The sequence below is a fragment of the Heterodontus francisci genome, chromosome 32 (assembly GCF_036365525.1).
Source record: "Heterodontus francisci isolate sHetFra1 chromosome 32, sHetFra1.hap1, whole genome shotgun sequence".
NCBI lineage: Eukaryota > Metazoa > Chordata > Chondrichthyes > Heterodontiformes > Heterodontidae > Heterodontus > Heterodontus francisci.
In genome coordinates this window covers 48,794,902-48,808,785 of record NC_090402.1, presented here as the reverse complement: position 1 = coordinate 48,808,785, position 13,884 = coordinate 48,794,902, and the positions used below count along the sequence as shown (strand labels likewise).

General features: G+C 45.5%; 1 protein-coding gene across 1 annotated transcript in view; it reads left to right on the top strand.

Moving 5' to 3' along the window:
* wdr31 (WD repeat domain 31) overlaps window positions 1-12,463 on the top strand; it is a 76,846-nt gene extending 64,383 nt beyond the window's left edge. The window contains exon 11 of the transcript XR_010968968.1: window positions 12,163-12,463. The gene's annotated coding sequence lies outside the window, so the exon portion shown is untranslated. The remainder of the gene's footprint in view (window positions 1-12,162) is intronic.
* The last annotated feature ends 1,421 nt before the right edge of the window (window positions 12,464-13,884 follow it).

The window sequence follows — 13,884 nt, the reverse complement described above, 5'->3', positions numbered from 1 at the left end:
CGGAAGAGAGACCCGACCCGAACCCAACACATGTCGTCGGGTCTAGTTGGGTTCGGGTCGGATAGCCAGGCTTTACTTGGGGGTACTCGTACAAGGAATGCACAAAGTTAACATGCAGGTGCAGCAGGCTATTAGGAAGGCAAATGAAATGTTGGCCTTTATTGCAAGGGGATTGGAGTACAGGACTGAAGAAGTCTTACTAAAATTGAACAGGGCTTTGGTGAGACCGCACCTGTGTGCAGTTTTGGTCTCCACATTTAAGAAAGGATATACTTGCACTGGAGGCAGTGCAGCAAAGATTTACTAGATTGGTCCCTGGGATGCGGGGTTTGTCCTATGCTGAGAGGCTGAGTAAATGGGGCCTATATTCTCTGGAGTTTAGAAGAATGAGAGACGATCTAATTGAGACATACAAGATTCTGAAAGGGCTTGATAGAGTAGAAGCTGAGAGATTGTTCCCACTGGTCCGGGAATCTAGAACGCGGGGCACAGTCTCAGGATAAGGGGCCGATCATTCAGGACTGAGATGAGGAGAAATTACTGCACTCAAAGGGTTGTGAATCTTTGGAATTCTCTACCCCAGAGGGTTGTGGATGCTCCATCATTGAATACATTTAAGGCTGGAATAGATAGCTTTTTGGTCTCGCAGGCTATCAAGGGATATGGGGAGCAATAGGAAAGTGGAACTGAAGCCCAAGATCAGCCTTGATTGTATTGAATGGCGGAGCAGTCTCAATGGGCCAAATGGTCTACTTCTGCTCCTATTCCTTGTGTTCTTGTATTCAAACAGGAAGTCCTGCTAGTTATCTATGGGACATTTAGCTTGATTTAATTTGGAATTCTATAGAGAACAGTCTAAGCCAGCATCAACTCTGGAAGTAGTAAAGACTACAAGAGTAAAAGAAAGACTGCAGATATAACAGTATTCTAGAAAAAAGCTTAGCAATAGGTTGCAACCTTTTATTGATTGCTTTTAAGCGGTGGCTGGGATTGCCCACTGTAAATATATACACGTGTTATAACTCTGGTTGTTATTTGCTTGTTCACCTTTTGAGAAACAGATTTGCTAAATGAATTAAACTTCAAATGAGATCTGAAGTTGTGATGCCCTCACTTCTCAAATACAGGAAAGAGATCCAAAGGGGAGAAATGATAGTTCCAATTGCTAAAAATAATTAACTGCAATGTTTTCTTGCTTGCTATCCAGGATAATGCTACTGAAAGCTTCGCTGCATATCAAAAATAATGAAAGAAAGACTTGCACAACCTCAGGACATCCCAAAGCACTTTAGAGCCAATGAAGTACTTTTGAAGTGTAATCACTGTTGTGATATAGAAAAATTGACTGCCAATTTATACATGGCAGGAACCCACAAAGAGCAATAATGAAAAAGACCAGATCATCTGTTTTAGTGATATTGGTTAAGGGATAAATATTGGCCAGGACACTGCAGAGAGCTTGCCTGCTCATCTTCAAAATAGTGCATGGGATGTTTTACATCCATCTGAGAGGGCAGGCAGGGCCTCAGTTTAACATCTCATCTGAAAGACAGCAGCCTGGATTTTATGCTCAAGTCTCTGGAGTGAGTTTTGGATCTATGACCTGACTCAGAGGCGAGAGGGCTACCACTTAACCATGGCTGATTCACTCTCCATGGTGTAGGGAATGCATACTCAGTTGTGAAAGCAGTCTGAAATATACAGACTGAAAAAGTCTAGAATACGAAGTGTAAGAAAGACTAAAAGTTATGACCCACCCATTTAGATTGTCCCAATCTCTTAAATTTCACTTACATGCACTTTTTCCCTTCCATCAGAATATTCCCTGCACACCAAATCTGGAGCCCTGCATTATTATAATATCAGGATGCCCTCAGATAAGCAGGTGCAAATAGAATACTTCCATTCATGGCTGTGCAAAAGCCATTTCGAACTATTCGGGTGTAAACTGTGCAAATAATGGAAAATGTAGACAAAATCTATTCTAGAAAGCAACACATTTTCCGCTTCTGTAAGTGTCTCGTAATGTATCAGTGTTTAGTTACTAAGTTGTTCAGTGAATTTTCATGATCAGGAAAGAAAACATCAACAGTCAAGCTCTAATCTCAACCCACCCCACCTCAGTCTGCCCTTGTTCAGTTTGGGGCTTAAATTACAGGTGGCAACCCAGTTCATCAGGAGGGCTGGTTCTCGCATACATACCAAACAAAGATGAAATGTGGATAATCAGAAAGATTAAATTATACAACACTGCAAGTACCTAGGAATGATTTTCAGAGCAAAACCAATTTATTTTCCTTGTTTACATTTATTTTCTTGCCACAGAATTTTCTGAAACTGGAGAAGCTTTTGCTTAAATAATAAAGTGGTTACTGAGCAACAGTGCTTTTGCTCCGATAAGCTTGTCACCTGAAGATGAGGCCCAGGCTTAAAATGCTGGTTCGTACTGCTGATACAATGGCATGCACACGCCTCAATATTTAACTTCCTTGGTTAAGCAAGTTTATGAAACCAGAGTGACCTTTTCCTCAGGTAGAGTTTACGTGTTCTCACCAAGCAACAGGTTTCTCATGTAATACCTCATTACCTCAGTTAGACACCCACCAGTGTGCTGTGTATCATGGATCAAGCAGGAGAGCGCAACCTTTAAAGAACAGAAAGACTTGGATTGATATAGCATCTTTCACAATCTCAGGATGTCCCAAAGAGCTTTGCACCCAATGAAGTACTTTTGAAGTGTAGTCACTGTTGTAATAAAGGAAATACAGCAGCAATTTGTGCACAGCGAACTCCCACAAACAGCAGTGCGATAACAGTCAGATAATCTGTTTATAGGTGTTGCTTGAGAGATAAATGTTGGGCAAGACACTGGGAAGAACTCCCTTGCTTATCTTCGAAATATTGCCATAGGATCTTTTGCATCCATCTGAGGGTAGATTAAGCCTCAGATTTATTGTTTCATTGAAAAGATAGCATCTCTGACAATGCAGCACTCCCTCAGTACTGCACTGGAGTGTCAGCCAAGACACAATAAGGTCAGAGAGAAATCATCTTTATTTTTATCTTAAGGTATTTCCTACTTGTATCTCCTTGTGGCGCAGCTGAGTGCCTCCAAAATGTAAGGACATTTGTTCAGCAGGCAAATGCTATCAACGCAATACCAGCCAGGCAGTGCCCATGACCCTTTCCATGTGAGACACATAAAATCACCATCATAGCAAGACCATCAGAGTGGGTGTCTTTCGGGCAGGCTTCCACACAATCTGGAAACTCAGGCAGCCTATTCTGGCATGACAGATGTGGTGAGTATGAGCTTCACGAGCAAAGTATCAGTCTTGAGTGTGAGAGATCTGTCCATGTTGTGATCTCCTGGATTGGTTTTGATCATCTGACGGGGCAACTTTCTAAGAATGAAAACAAGAGTGTGTAGATGGCCAGAGGGATGAGTCCAGGTGATTTAGGGAGGCTGAAAACGGGGAGAAAACTGGTAAGCATGGAGGTAGAAGAAACGATAAGCATCATGCCAAGCTCAGAATTTGTTGAGATGAGGACTTTGCTGAGGACAAAGATGGAATCAGAGAGTGGAAGGTCAAAGAGAATTGGTGAAAATATGACAAGGGGTGAGATTGGAAGGAAAGATGGGGTCAGATGAAAACAAAGAGGAAGAGAGGGTAGATCTTGACTTTGTGTGATAGTGTCAAATGGGTGATAGTGAGCCAGCTGCCCATTTTGTATCTCCCCTGATTTTAACTTTACATTGAATTTGTGAGATAAAAATAGGGAGAGATGTAAAACAGGGTTCCCACTCACTACCACCCATTTTATGCCATCGCACAAAGTCAAAGTTTACCCTAAGGAAACTGAAGATAGGCATTGGCACCAAAGAGTTGTTGACATTTGCAGCCCTTGCAACTTGAAACAAAAAGAAAACTTTATGCTTAAAGCACTGGATGAGAAAAAGGACAAAGACAGCTCTGGAATAAAGTGAACCAGTACTGTTGAAGAGAATAATTGAAAGCACGGATATAGCAGCACATAGAGGATAGGGTGGATCTCTTGAAGTGTTAAGAACAGTGATTCAGGAAACACTGAATATCACAGTGATCTTGAGGGTGGATCTGAAATAGGAAGGGTGAAATTTAAGCTAGAATCCATGCGGAATGAGTCAGAGCTGGAGACAGACACAGAGAAGAGACATGGCTGTGACAGTGGCTCTTAGCAAGTACATGATAAAACACAAGAAGGGTACGGATTGCCCACCTTGGAGATGTTCTGCTCCTCTCTGCCATGTGATTTCTGTTTTGACTCTTTCACCCCATTCACCTTTATTGATAACCCACAACCATCTGACTCAGCTGAGAGAGTGCCACTAACTGAGCCAAGCTGACACTAGAGGGCGATTTTAACCTATCCACCATGCAGAAACAGGGAAGGTGGGGTATTAAAATCACCTGGGTTTCTTACCTGCTCTGGAGTCGCTAGGATTCCGCCAACCTGCTCTCCTGAGCAGGCGGCAAGGAAACATGCCCAAAGCTGGCAAGGTCCTTCTTTTAACTCAGGCCTGAGTAGGGAAGCCACTGTGGTTTAACCCGGGACAGAAGAGAATCAGCCCCAAAGAGATTGAAACACGTCCGTTACTTTATCTGTCCTTTGTGGGGCCAGGAGGAGGAGTGCTTCTCCAAGTCATGCAAGGAAAGCTTAGGCCTCCTTTGCCTCAGTCTTCTCCTTCCCCCTTCCCAAACACAAGACCCATGTGAGGCACCCCCGGAACCCAACCCTGCTACATGACTTGGAACTATATCGCTGTTCTTTCACTGTCGCTGGGTCAAAATCCTGGAACTCCTTTCCTAACAGTACTGTGCGAGTACCTACCCCATATGGACTGCAGCGGATCAAGAAGGTGGCTCACCACCACCTTCTCAAAGGCAATTAGCGATGCCCAAATCCCATGAGCGAAGAAAGAAAACATACCTTGTGGTGGCGGACAGCCTCCAGGCCACACAGTTTTTCACTCCTTTCTGGCAAGTTCCTGCCCATTCTGGGTGGGACGTGGACCAGAGGCATGTTAATGAGTTAAAATAGCCCACCTCGCCACTCACCTGCCCCAAACCAATCTAGTGTTAAAATCGGAGCCTACTGTGGGATAACTTAGTGCCTTAGAATGTCATTCCCCTGCCCATTATTTTAATCCAGGCTTCAACCTATTTATTTTGAATGGGTTAGTGTTTCCACATATGGGCGGCACAGTGGCGCAGTGGTTAGCACCGCAGCCTCACAGCTCCAGCGACCCGGGTTCAATTCTGGGTACTGCCTGTGTGGAGTTTGCAAGTTCTCCCTGTGTCTGCGTGGGTTTCCTCCGGGTGCTCCAGTTTCCTCCCACATGCCAAAGACTTGCAGGTTGATAGGTTAATTGGCCATTATAAATTGTCCCTAGTATAGATAGGTGGTAGGGACAGGTGGGGATGTGGTAGGAATATGGAGTTAGTGTAGGATTAGTATAAATGGGTGGTTGATGGTCGGCACAGACTCGGTGGGCCGAAGGGCCTGTTTCAGTGCTGTATCTCTAAAATATATAGTGGATAAAGGAACATATTGCAAATACATTCAGTGTTTATCCAACAATACCAGCAGCAGCAATTTCAAGGTTTTGAAATCTGTTCCACTGAGGATCTTCAGGATTAGTTGATTCAAAAACTTTCTCATGAACAAATACTTTCCTGTTCCTATCACCTCTACTGTGTTTATTTTCACATTATTTTCCTTTTTTTTGGCAAATCCAATAAAATCGAGGCTCTGCTCATCTGTAGTAAGCACGTTGGGGAGGAGGCAGCTGGCCTCGGAAATATTGCATGGTATGTTTCTCTCTTTCTTATGAATAGGTTTCTTGTGCATGGAAAGCATGCACAGCGAGAAAAGGGTAAAACTTGTATTTATATAGCACCTTTCATGATGTTCCAAAGCACTTTACAGGCAATGAAATAGTTCTGAAGTGTATTTGCTTTTGTGAGGTAGGAAACATAGCAGCTAATTTTACACACAGCAAGGTTCCACAAACAGCAAAGTGACGATTGCCTGATGATCTGGTTTTTAGGTTTTGCTCGAGGGATAAATGTTGGCCAGGACACCAGGAAAACCTCCCCTGCTTATCTACAAAATATCATTACGGGATCTTTTGCATCCATCTGAGAGGCAGACAGCACCTTGGATTTATTGTCTGATCCAAAAGATGGCACCTCTGACAGTGCAGCTCTCTAAGCAGATTTTTATGGTCAAGTCCTCACTTGGGACCTGAACTCACAACCTCTGACTCAAACGGAAAGCAAATGCACTACCAACTGAGCCACATGAAGGCTTGTTGGCTTGTTGCAAAATTGGGTGAGCTATCCGCTCTTAATGGGTTGCTGCCAACTGTTCAGGGAGAGTTCAGTAGTGCAGTCACTGAGTGGAGCTTGAAAATGCCTCGCCAAAATGATGATAGCACAGAAGAATTCAGCATTTAGCCCCAATCTCTTGGAGGTCATGTTGCAGGAGTTGACATGAAGGAGAGTGGGCCATATTGGGAGCTGTGGATATTCCATTGGTTAATGAAGAAAGATCAGAGTCAGTGCAATCTCCCAGGTCCATCATACCTGGGAGCAAGTGACAAAAAAGTTTTCTGGTTACCAGAAGTGCCAAAGTAAATGCACTCACCTTTGTATTTGCACTTACTCTTCCTCTGTAGAAGGTATTGCCCCAATTAAAGGCCTGCTCCCTGACCCTAACCCAACGGGACCCGATGACATGTGTCGGGTATGGGTCAGATCAGGTCGCACTTCCGGGTCCGGCATTCGGACTCGGATTGGGTCGGGCCGGGTCAGACATGCTCTATCACCACCTCAGGTAAGTGACTCTAATATTAATTTACCTTTTGGACTTTAAAGGTGGTTTTGTTACTTTAAGCTTGTGTAGGTACGGAACAAAGTGAAAAAGGGAAGGTAAGTTAACTGATGGTCGGGTTGGGTTGGGTCAGGTTGGATCGGGCGCGGGAACAAATGTAAGGACTCGGGCCGTGTCGGGCTCGGGCTCGGATGGGGTTCTGTCGGGCTCAGATCAGGTCTCAGTTGCAGACCCGAGCAGGCCTTTATTCCCAGTGTCAGTGTTCCTGCCCTGCAGCTCTTATTAAAGTCACAAATGGCATCCTCTGTGAAAAAGATAAACTTTTCCTTCTCATCCTGTCTGCAGCCTTTGACACTGTTGACCACACCATCCTGCTCCAATGCCTCTCCGCAGTCTATTCTTATCTATCTAATTATAGCCAGAGAATTAATCTGCAATGGTTTCCCTTCCTGCTCCCGCACCATTACCTCTGATGTCCCAAGGATCTATCCTTGGCTCCCTCCTAATTTTCATCTATATGCTACCCCTCAGCGACATCATCTGAAAGCATTAATTTTCACATGTATGCTGATGACACTCAACTCTACCTCACCACCACTTCTCTTGACTCCTCCACTATTGCTAAATTATCAGATTGCTTATCGACATCCAGGACTGGATGAGCAGAAAGTTCCTCCAATTAAATATTGGGAAGACTGAAAGCCATTCCAAACTCCATTCCCTCGCTACCGTCACAATCCCTCTCCCTGCCAACAGTCCTGAGATTAAGCCAGTCTGTTCGTAACTTTGGTGCCCCATTTGACCCCAAGATGTGCTTCCAACCTCATATTCGTGCCACCACTAAGACCGCCTATTTCCACCTACATCACATCACATAACTTTGCCCCATCTCAGCTCATCTACTGCTGAAACCCTCATTCTTCATAGAATCATCATGCCTTTGTTACCTCTAGACTTGACTATTCAACGCAATCCTGGCTGGTCTCCCACATTCTGCTCTCCACAAACTTGAGGTCAGCCAAACCTCTGCTGCCCATGTCTCAACTCGTACCAAGTCCGGGTCCCCTATCACCCTTGTGCTCGCTGACCCACATTGGTTCCCGGTCAAGCAATGGCTTGATTTTAAAATTCTCACCTTTGTTTTCAAAGTCCTTCATGGCCTTGCCCCTGACTATCTCTGTAATCTCCTCCAGTCCCACAACCCTCCAAGATATCTGTTATCCTGTAATTCTGGCCTTTTGTACATCCTGATTTTAATCGCTCTACCATTGGTGGCCATACCTTCAGTTGCCTAGATCCCAAGTTCTGGAATACTCTTCCTCCACCTCTCCACCTCGCTTTCCTCCTTTAAGACACTCCTTAAAACCTATTTCTTTGACCAAGCATCTGACTAAATGTCTCCTTTTGTGGCTCAGAGTCATACTTTGTTTTATAATGCTCCTGTGAAGCGCCTTGGGATGTTTTGTTACCTTAAAGGCACAGTATAAATATAGGTTGTTGTTGCTGCATCCTCAAAAAAAATGTGTGGAGAGACTATTTTCCCTTTCTCACACCAGGTGGTGATAGGCATACTTGCAGATAGATTCAGTAAAACATTCTATATAACAGTTCACGGTTCAGCTCACAAAGATTGCCAGTTGAAACAACATGCCAGCTCATTTGTAGCGTTCTGACTCCAGGGGAAGGTGATAGGAGCATGATGTGCTGTTTGGGATGCTCAGGTAGATGCTATCATATTCCTAAATATGTTCTTCTTCTATAACAAGGCTTCCCAGAGAAAGGACCAGGAGGGCCTGCCATGCTAAAGAAAATTATGCAACATTATTTTTTTATCCATTCATGGGATGTGGGCGTCACTGGCCAGGCCAGCATTTATTGCCCATCCCTAATTGCCCAGGAGAAGATGGTGGTGAGCTGCCTTCTTGAACCACTGCAGTCCATTTGGGGTAGGTATACCCACAGTGCTGTTAGGAAGGGAGTTCCAGGATTTTGACCCAGCAACAGTGAAGGAACGGCAATATAGTTCCAAGTCAGGATGGTGTGTGACTTGGAGGGTAACTTGCAGGTGGTGGTGTTCCCATGTATTTGCTGCCCTTGTCCTTCTAGTTGGTAGAGGTCGCAGGTTTGGAAGGTGCTGTCTAAGGAGCCTTGGCGCGTTGCTGCAGTGCATCTTGTAAATGGTACACACTGCTGCCACTGTGCGTCGATGGTGGAGGGAGTGAATGTTTGTAGATGGGGTGCCAATCAAGCGGGCTGCTTTGTCCTGGATGGTGTTGAGCTTCTTGAGTGTTGTTGGAGCTGCACCCATCACACTCCTGACTTGTGCCTTGTAAGTGGTGGACAGGATTTGGGGAGTCAGGAGGTGAGTTACTCGCCTCAGGATTCCTAGCCTCTGACCTGCTCTTGTAGCCACGGTATTTATATGGCTACTCCAGTTCAGTTTCTGGTCAATGGTAGCCCCTAGGATCCCCTAGTGGGGGATTCAGCGATGGTAATGCTGTTGAATGTCAAGGGGAGATGGTTAGATTCTCTCTTGTTGGAGATGGTCATTGCCTGGCACTTGTGTGGCGCGAATGTTACTTGCCACTTATCAGCCCAAGCCTGCATATTGTCCAGGTCTTGTTGCATTTCTACACGGACTACTTCAGTATCTGAGGAGTCACGAATGGTGCTGAACATTGTGCAATCATCAGCGAACATCCCCACTTCTGACCTTATGATTGCAGGAAGGTCATTGATGAAGCAGCTGAAGATGGTTGGGCCTAGGACACTACCATGAGGATCTCCTGCAGTGATGTCCTGGAGCTCAGATGATTGACCTCCAACAACTACAAGCATCTTCCTTTGCACTAGGTATGACTCCAGCCAGCGGAGGGTTTTCCCCCTGATTCCCATTGACCTCAGTTTTGCTAGGGCTCCTTGATACCATACTCGGTCAAATGCTGTATTGATGTCAAGGGCAGTCACTCTCACCGCACCTCTTGAGTTCAGCTCTTTTGTCCATGTTTGAACCAAGGCTGTAATGAGGTCAGGAGCTGAGTGGCCCTGGCGGAACCCAAACTGAGCGTCACTGAGCAGGTTATTGCTAAGCAAGTGCCGCTTGATGGCACTGTTGATGACACCTTCCATCACTTTACTGATGATTGAGAGTAGGCTGATGGGGCGGTAATTGGCCGGGTTGGACTTGTCCTGCTTTTTGTGTACAGGACATACCTGGGCAATTTTCACATTGCGGGGTAGATGCCAGTGTTGTAGCTGTACTGGAACAGCTTGGCTAGGGGTGCAGCAAGTCCTGGAGCACAGGTCTTCAATACTATCGTCAGAATATTGTCAGGACCCATAGCTTTTGCAGTATCCAGTGCCTTCAGTCGTTTCTTGATATCACGCGAAGTGAATCGAATTGGCTGAAGTCTGGCATCTGTAATGCTGGGGACTTCAGGGGGAGGCCGAGATGGATCATCAACTCGGCACTTCTGGCTGAAGATTGTTGCAAATGCTTCGCCTTATCTTTCGCACTGATGTGCTGGGCTCCCCTATCATTGAGGATGGGGATATTTGTGGAGCCACCTCCTCCAGTTAGTTGTTTAATTGTCCACCACCATTCAGGACTGGATGTGGCAGGACTGCAGAGCTTAGATCTGATCCGTTGGTTATGGGATCGCTTAGCTCTGTCTATCACATGCTGCTTACGCAGTTTGGCACGCAGATAGTCCTGTGTTGTAGCTTCACCAGGTTGACACCTCATTTTGAGGTATGCTTGGTGCTGCTCCTGGCAAGCCCTCCTGCACTCTTCATTGAACCAGGGTTGGTCTCCTGGCTTGATGGTAATGGTAGAGTGGGGGTTATGCTGGGCCATGAGGTTACAGATTGTGGTTGAGTACAATTCTGCTGCTGCTGATGTCCTCAGGGCCTCATGGATGCCCAGTTTTGCATTGCTAGATCTGTTCGAAATCTATCCCATTTAGCACGGTGATAGTGCCACACAACACGATGGACGGTATCCTCAATGTGAAGGCGGGACTTCGTCTCCACAAGGACTGTGCGGTGGTCACTCCTACCAATACAGTCATGGACAGAAGCATCTGCAGCAGGCAGATTTGTGAGGATGAGGTCAAGTATATTTTTCCCTCATGTTGGTTCCCCCACCACCTGCCACAGACCCAGTCTAGCAGCTTTGTCCTTTAGGACTCGGTCAGTAGTGGTGCTACTGAACCACTCATGGTGATGGACATTGAAGTCCCCCACCCAGAGTACATTTTGTGCCCTTGCCACCCTCAGTGCTTCCTCCAAGTTCTGTTCAACATGGTGGAGTACTGAGTCATCAGCTGAGGGAGGGCAGTAGGTGATAATCAGTAGGAGGTTACCTTGCCCATATTTGACCTGATGCCATGAGACTTCATGGGGTCTGGAGTCGATGTTGAGGACTCCCAGGGCAACTCCCTCCCTACTGTATACCACTGTGCCACCACCTCTGCTGGGTCTGTCCTGCTGGTGGGACAGGACATACCCGGGGATGGTGATGGCAGTGTCTGGGACATTGTCTGTAAGGTATGCTTCTGTGAGTATGACTATGTCAGGCTGTTGCTTGACTAGTCTGTGGGACAGCTCTCCCAACTTTGGCACAAGCCCCCAGATGTTAGTAAGGAGGACTTTGCAGGGTCGACCGGGCTGGGTTTGCCGTTGTCGTTTCCGGTGCCTAGGTCGATGCCGGGTGGTCCGTCCGGTTTCATTCCTTTTTATTATCTTCGTAGTGGTTAGGTACAACTGCATGGCTTGCTAGGCCATTTCAGAGGGCATGTAAGAGTTAGCCACATTGCTGTGGGTCTGGAGTCACATGTAGGTAAGGACAGCAGATTTCCTTCCCTAAAGGACATTAGTGAACCAGATGGGTTTTTACAACAATCGACAATGGTTTCATGGCCTCATTAGACTAGCTTTTTAATTCCAGATTTATTAATTAAATTCAAATTCCACCTTCTGCTGTGGTGGGATTCGAACCCATGTCCCCAGAATAATACCCTGGATCTCTGGGTTACTAGTCCAGTGATAATACCACTACGCCACCGCCTACCCTGGGCAACAAACCTCTGGATTGAATTGGTGAGAATGAGCTTGGGGACACAGTGCTATCAACAAGCACATTTTGTCATTATGTATTATCCTGGTCACACTGTCATAATCTTCCCTGGTGAGGCTACTTTTTAATCCGCTGCGTAATGCAGAAAATGTTTTATCCTTTTCATTTGGAGATGCATTGCTAATCATCTTCCTTTGCTCTGCCTTTAGGTTCTTTCCAAGGGGCAAGAAGAAGTCATCTCACCGCAAGTCTATGAGGGTGAAACTGGTCCTTGCCAATAGTGCAAAACCATAGAGAAGCAGCCACCTGTTTCAAACCGTGCCCGATTTTAGTTACCCATGGAATCATGAGTCTGTTTCTCACTACTGACATAAACCAATTTCACCGCCTGTCCTTCTACTCAGACCATGAGTTTCAAATACCATATTTCAAATTACATTTTTATGACACCACAAGATACAAAAATAATCGTTACAATTCTCAGCTCACTGTAATAAAAGGATCATATTGGTTAAGCCAACAAAGAACAAAGAACAAAGAAAATTACAGCACAGGAACAGGCCCTTCGGCCCTCCAAGTCTACGCCAATCCAAATCCTCTATCTAAACCTGTCGCCTATTTTCTAAGGGTCTGTATCTGGCTAGCTTGTAACTCTCAAGCGCCCTAACTGAGCCTTCACGTCTCATCCTAACATAAGCCTTCTTCTTCCTCTTGACAAGCTCTTCAACTTCTTTAGTAAACCACGGCTCCCTCGCTCGACAACTTCCTCCCTGCCTCACAGGTACATACTTATCAAGGACACGCAGTAGCTGCTCCTTGAATAAGCTCCACATTTCAATTGTGCCCATCCCCTGCAGTTTCCTTCCCCATCCTACGCATCCTAAATCTTGCCTAATCGCATCATAATTTCCTTTCCCCCAGCTATAATTCTTGCCCTGCTGTATATGCCTGTCCCTGCCCATCGCTAAGGTAAACCTAACCGAATTGTGATCACTATCACCAAAGTGCTCACCGACTTCTAAATCTAACACCTGGCCAGGTTCATTACCCAGTACCAAATCCAATGTGGCATCGCCCCTGGTTGGCCTGTCTACATACTGTGTCAGAAAACCCTCCTGCACACACTGGACAAAAACAGACCCATCTAAAGTACTCGAACTATAGTATTTCCAGTCAATATTTGGAAAGTTAAAGTCCCCCAGAACAACTACCCTGTTACTCTCGCTCCTATCGAGAATCATCCTTGCTATCCTTTCCTCTACATCTCTGGAACTATTTGGAGGTCTATAGAAAACTCCCAACAGGGTGACCTCTCCTCTCCTGTTTCTAACCTCGGCCCAGACTACCTCAGTAGACGAGTCCTCAAACGTCCTTTCTGCCGCCGTAATACTCTCTTTGATTAACAATGCCACCACCCCCCCCCCTCCCCCTTTTACCATCTTCTCTGTTCTTAGTGAAACATCTAAATCCCGGAACCTGCAACATCCATTCCTGTCCCTGCTCTACCCATGTCTCTGAAATGGCCACAACATCGAGATCCCAGGTACCAGCCCATGCTGCAAGCTCACCCACCTTATTCCGGATGCATTAAAATGAATTTATCAAAATCTATAATTCTTGGCAACCATGTTGATATTTATGGTACATGAGTGTTCCAAGTATTAGCATTTACATCTCTCTTGTTCAGATATCCTCCACGCCACAGAATTTGCTAATCAGTTATATTTAATATAATCATATCAAAATTACAAACAGCTGATATTTACAAAATGTATAAATGTATGGATGTTTAATGTTAAACCTCCCACCCCCCCCCCCCCCCCCTCCCCAGCACAGATAGAGTGTGAAGTCAGGAACAGTGTTAGGGCCCAATAAAAATCATTGGGCCATAATTTGCTGTCCAAGTAAAGGTGTGGCTAATTTATGTGCAA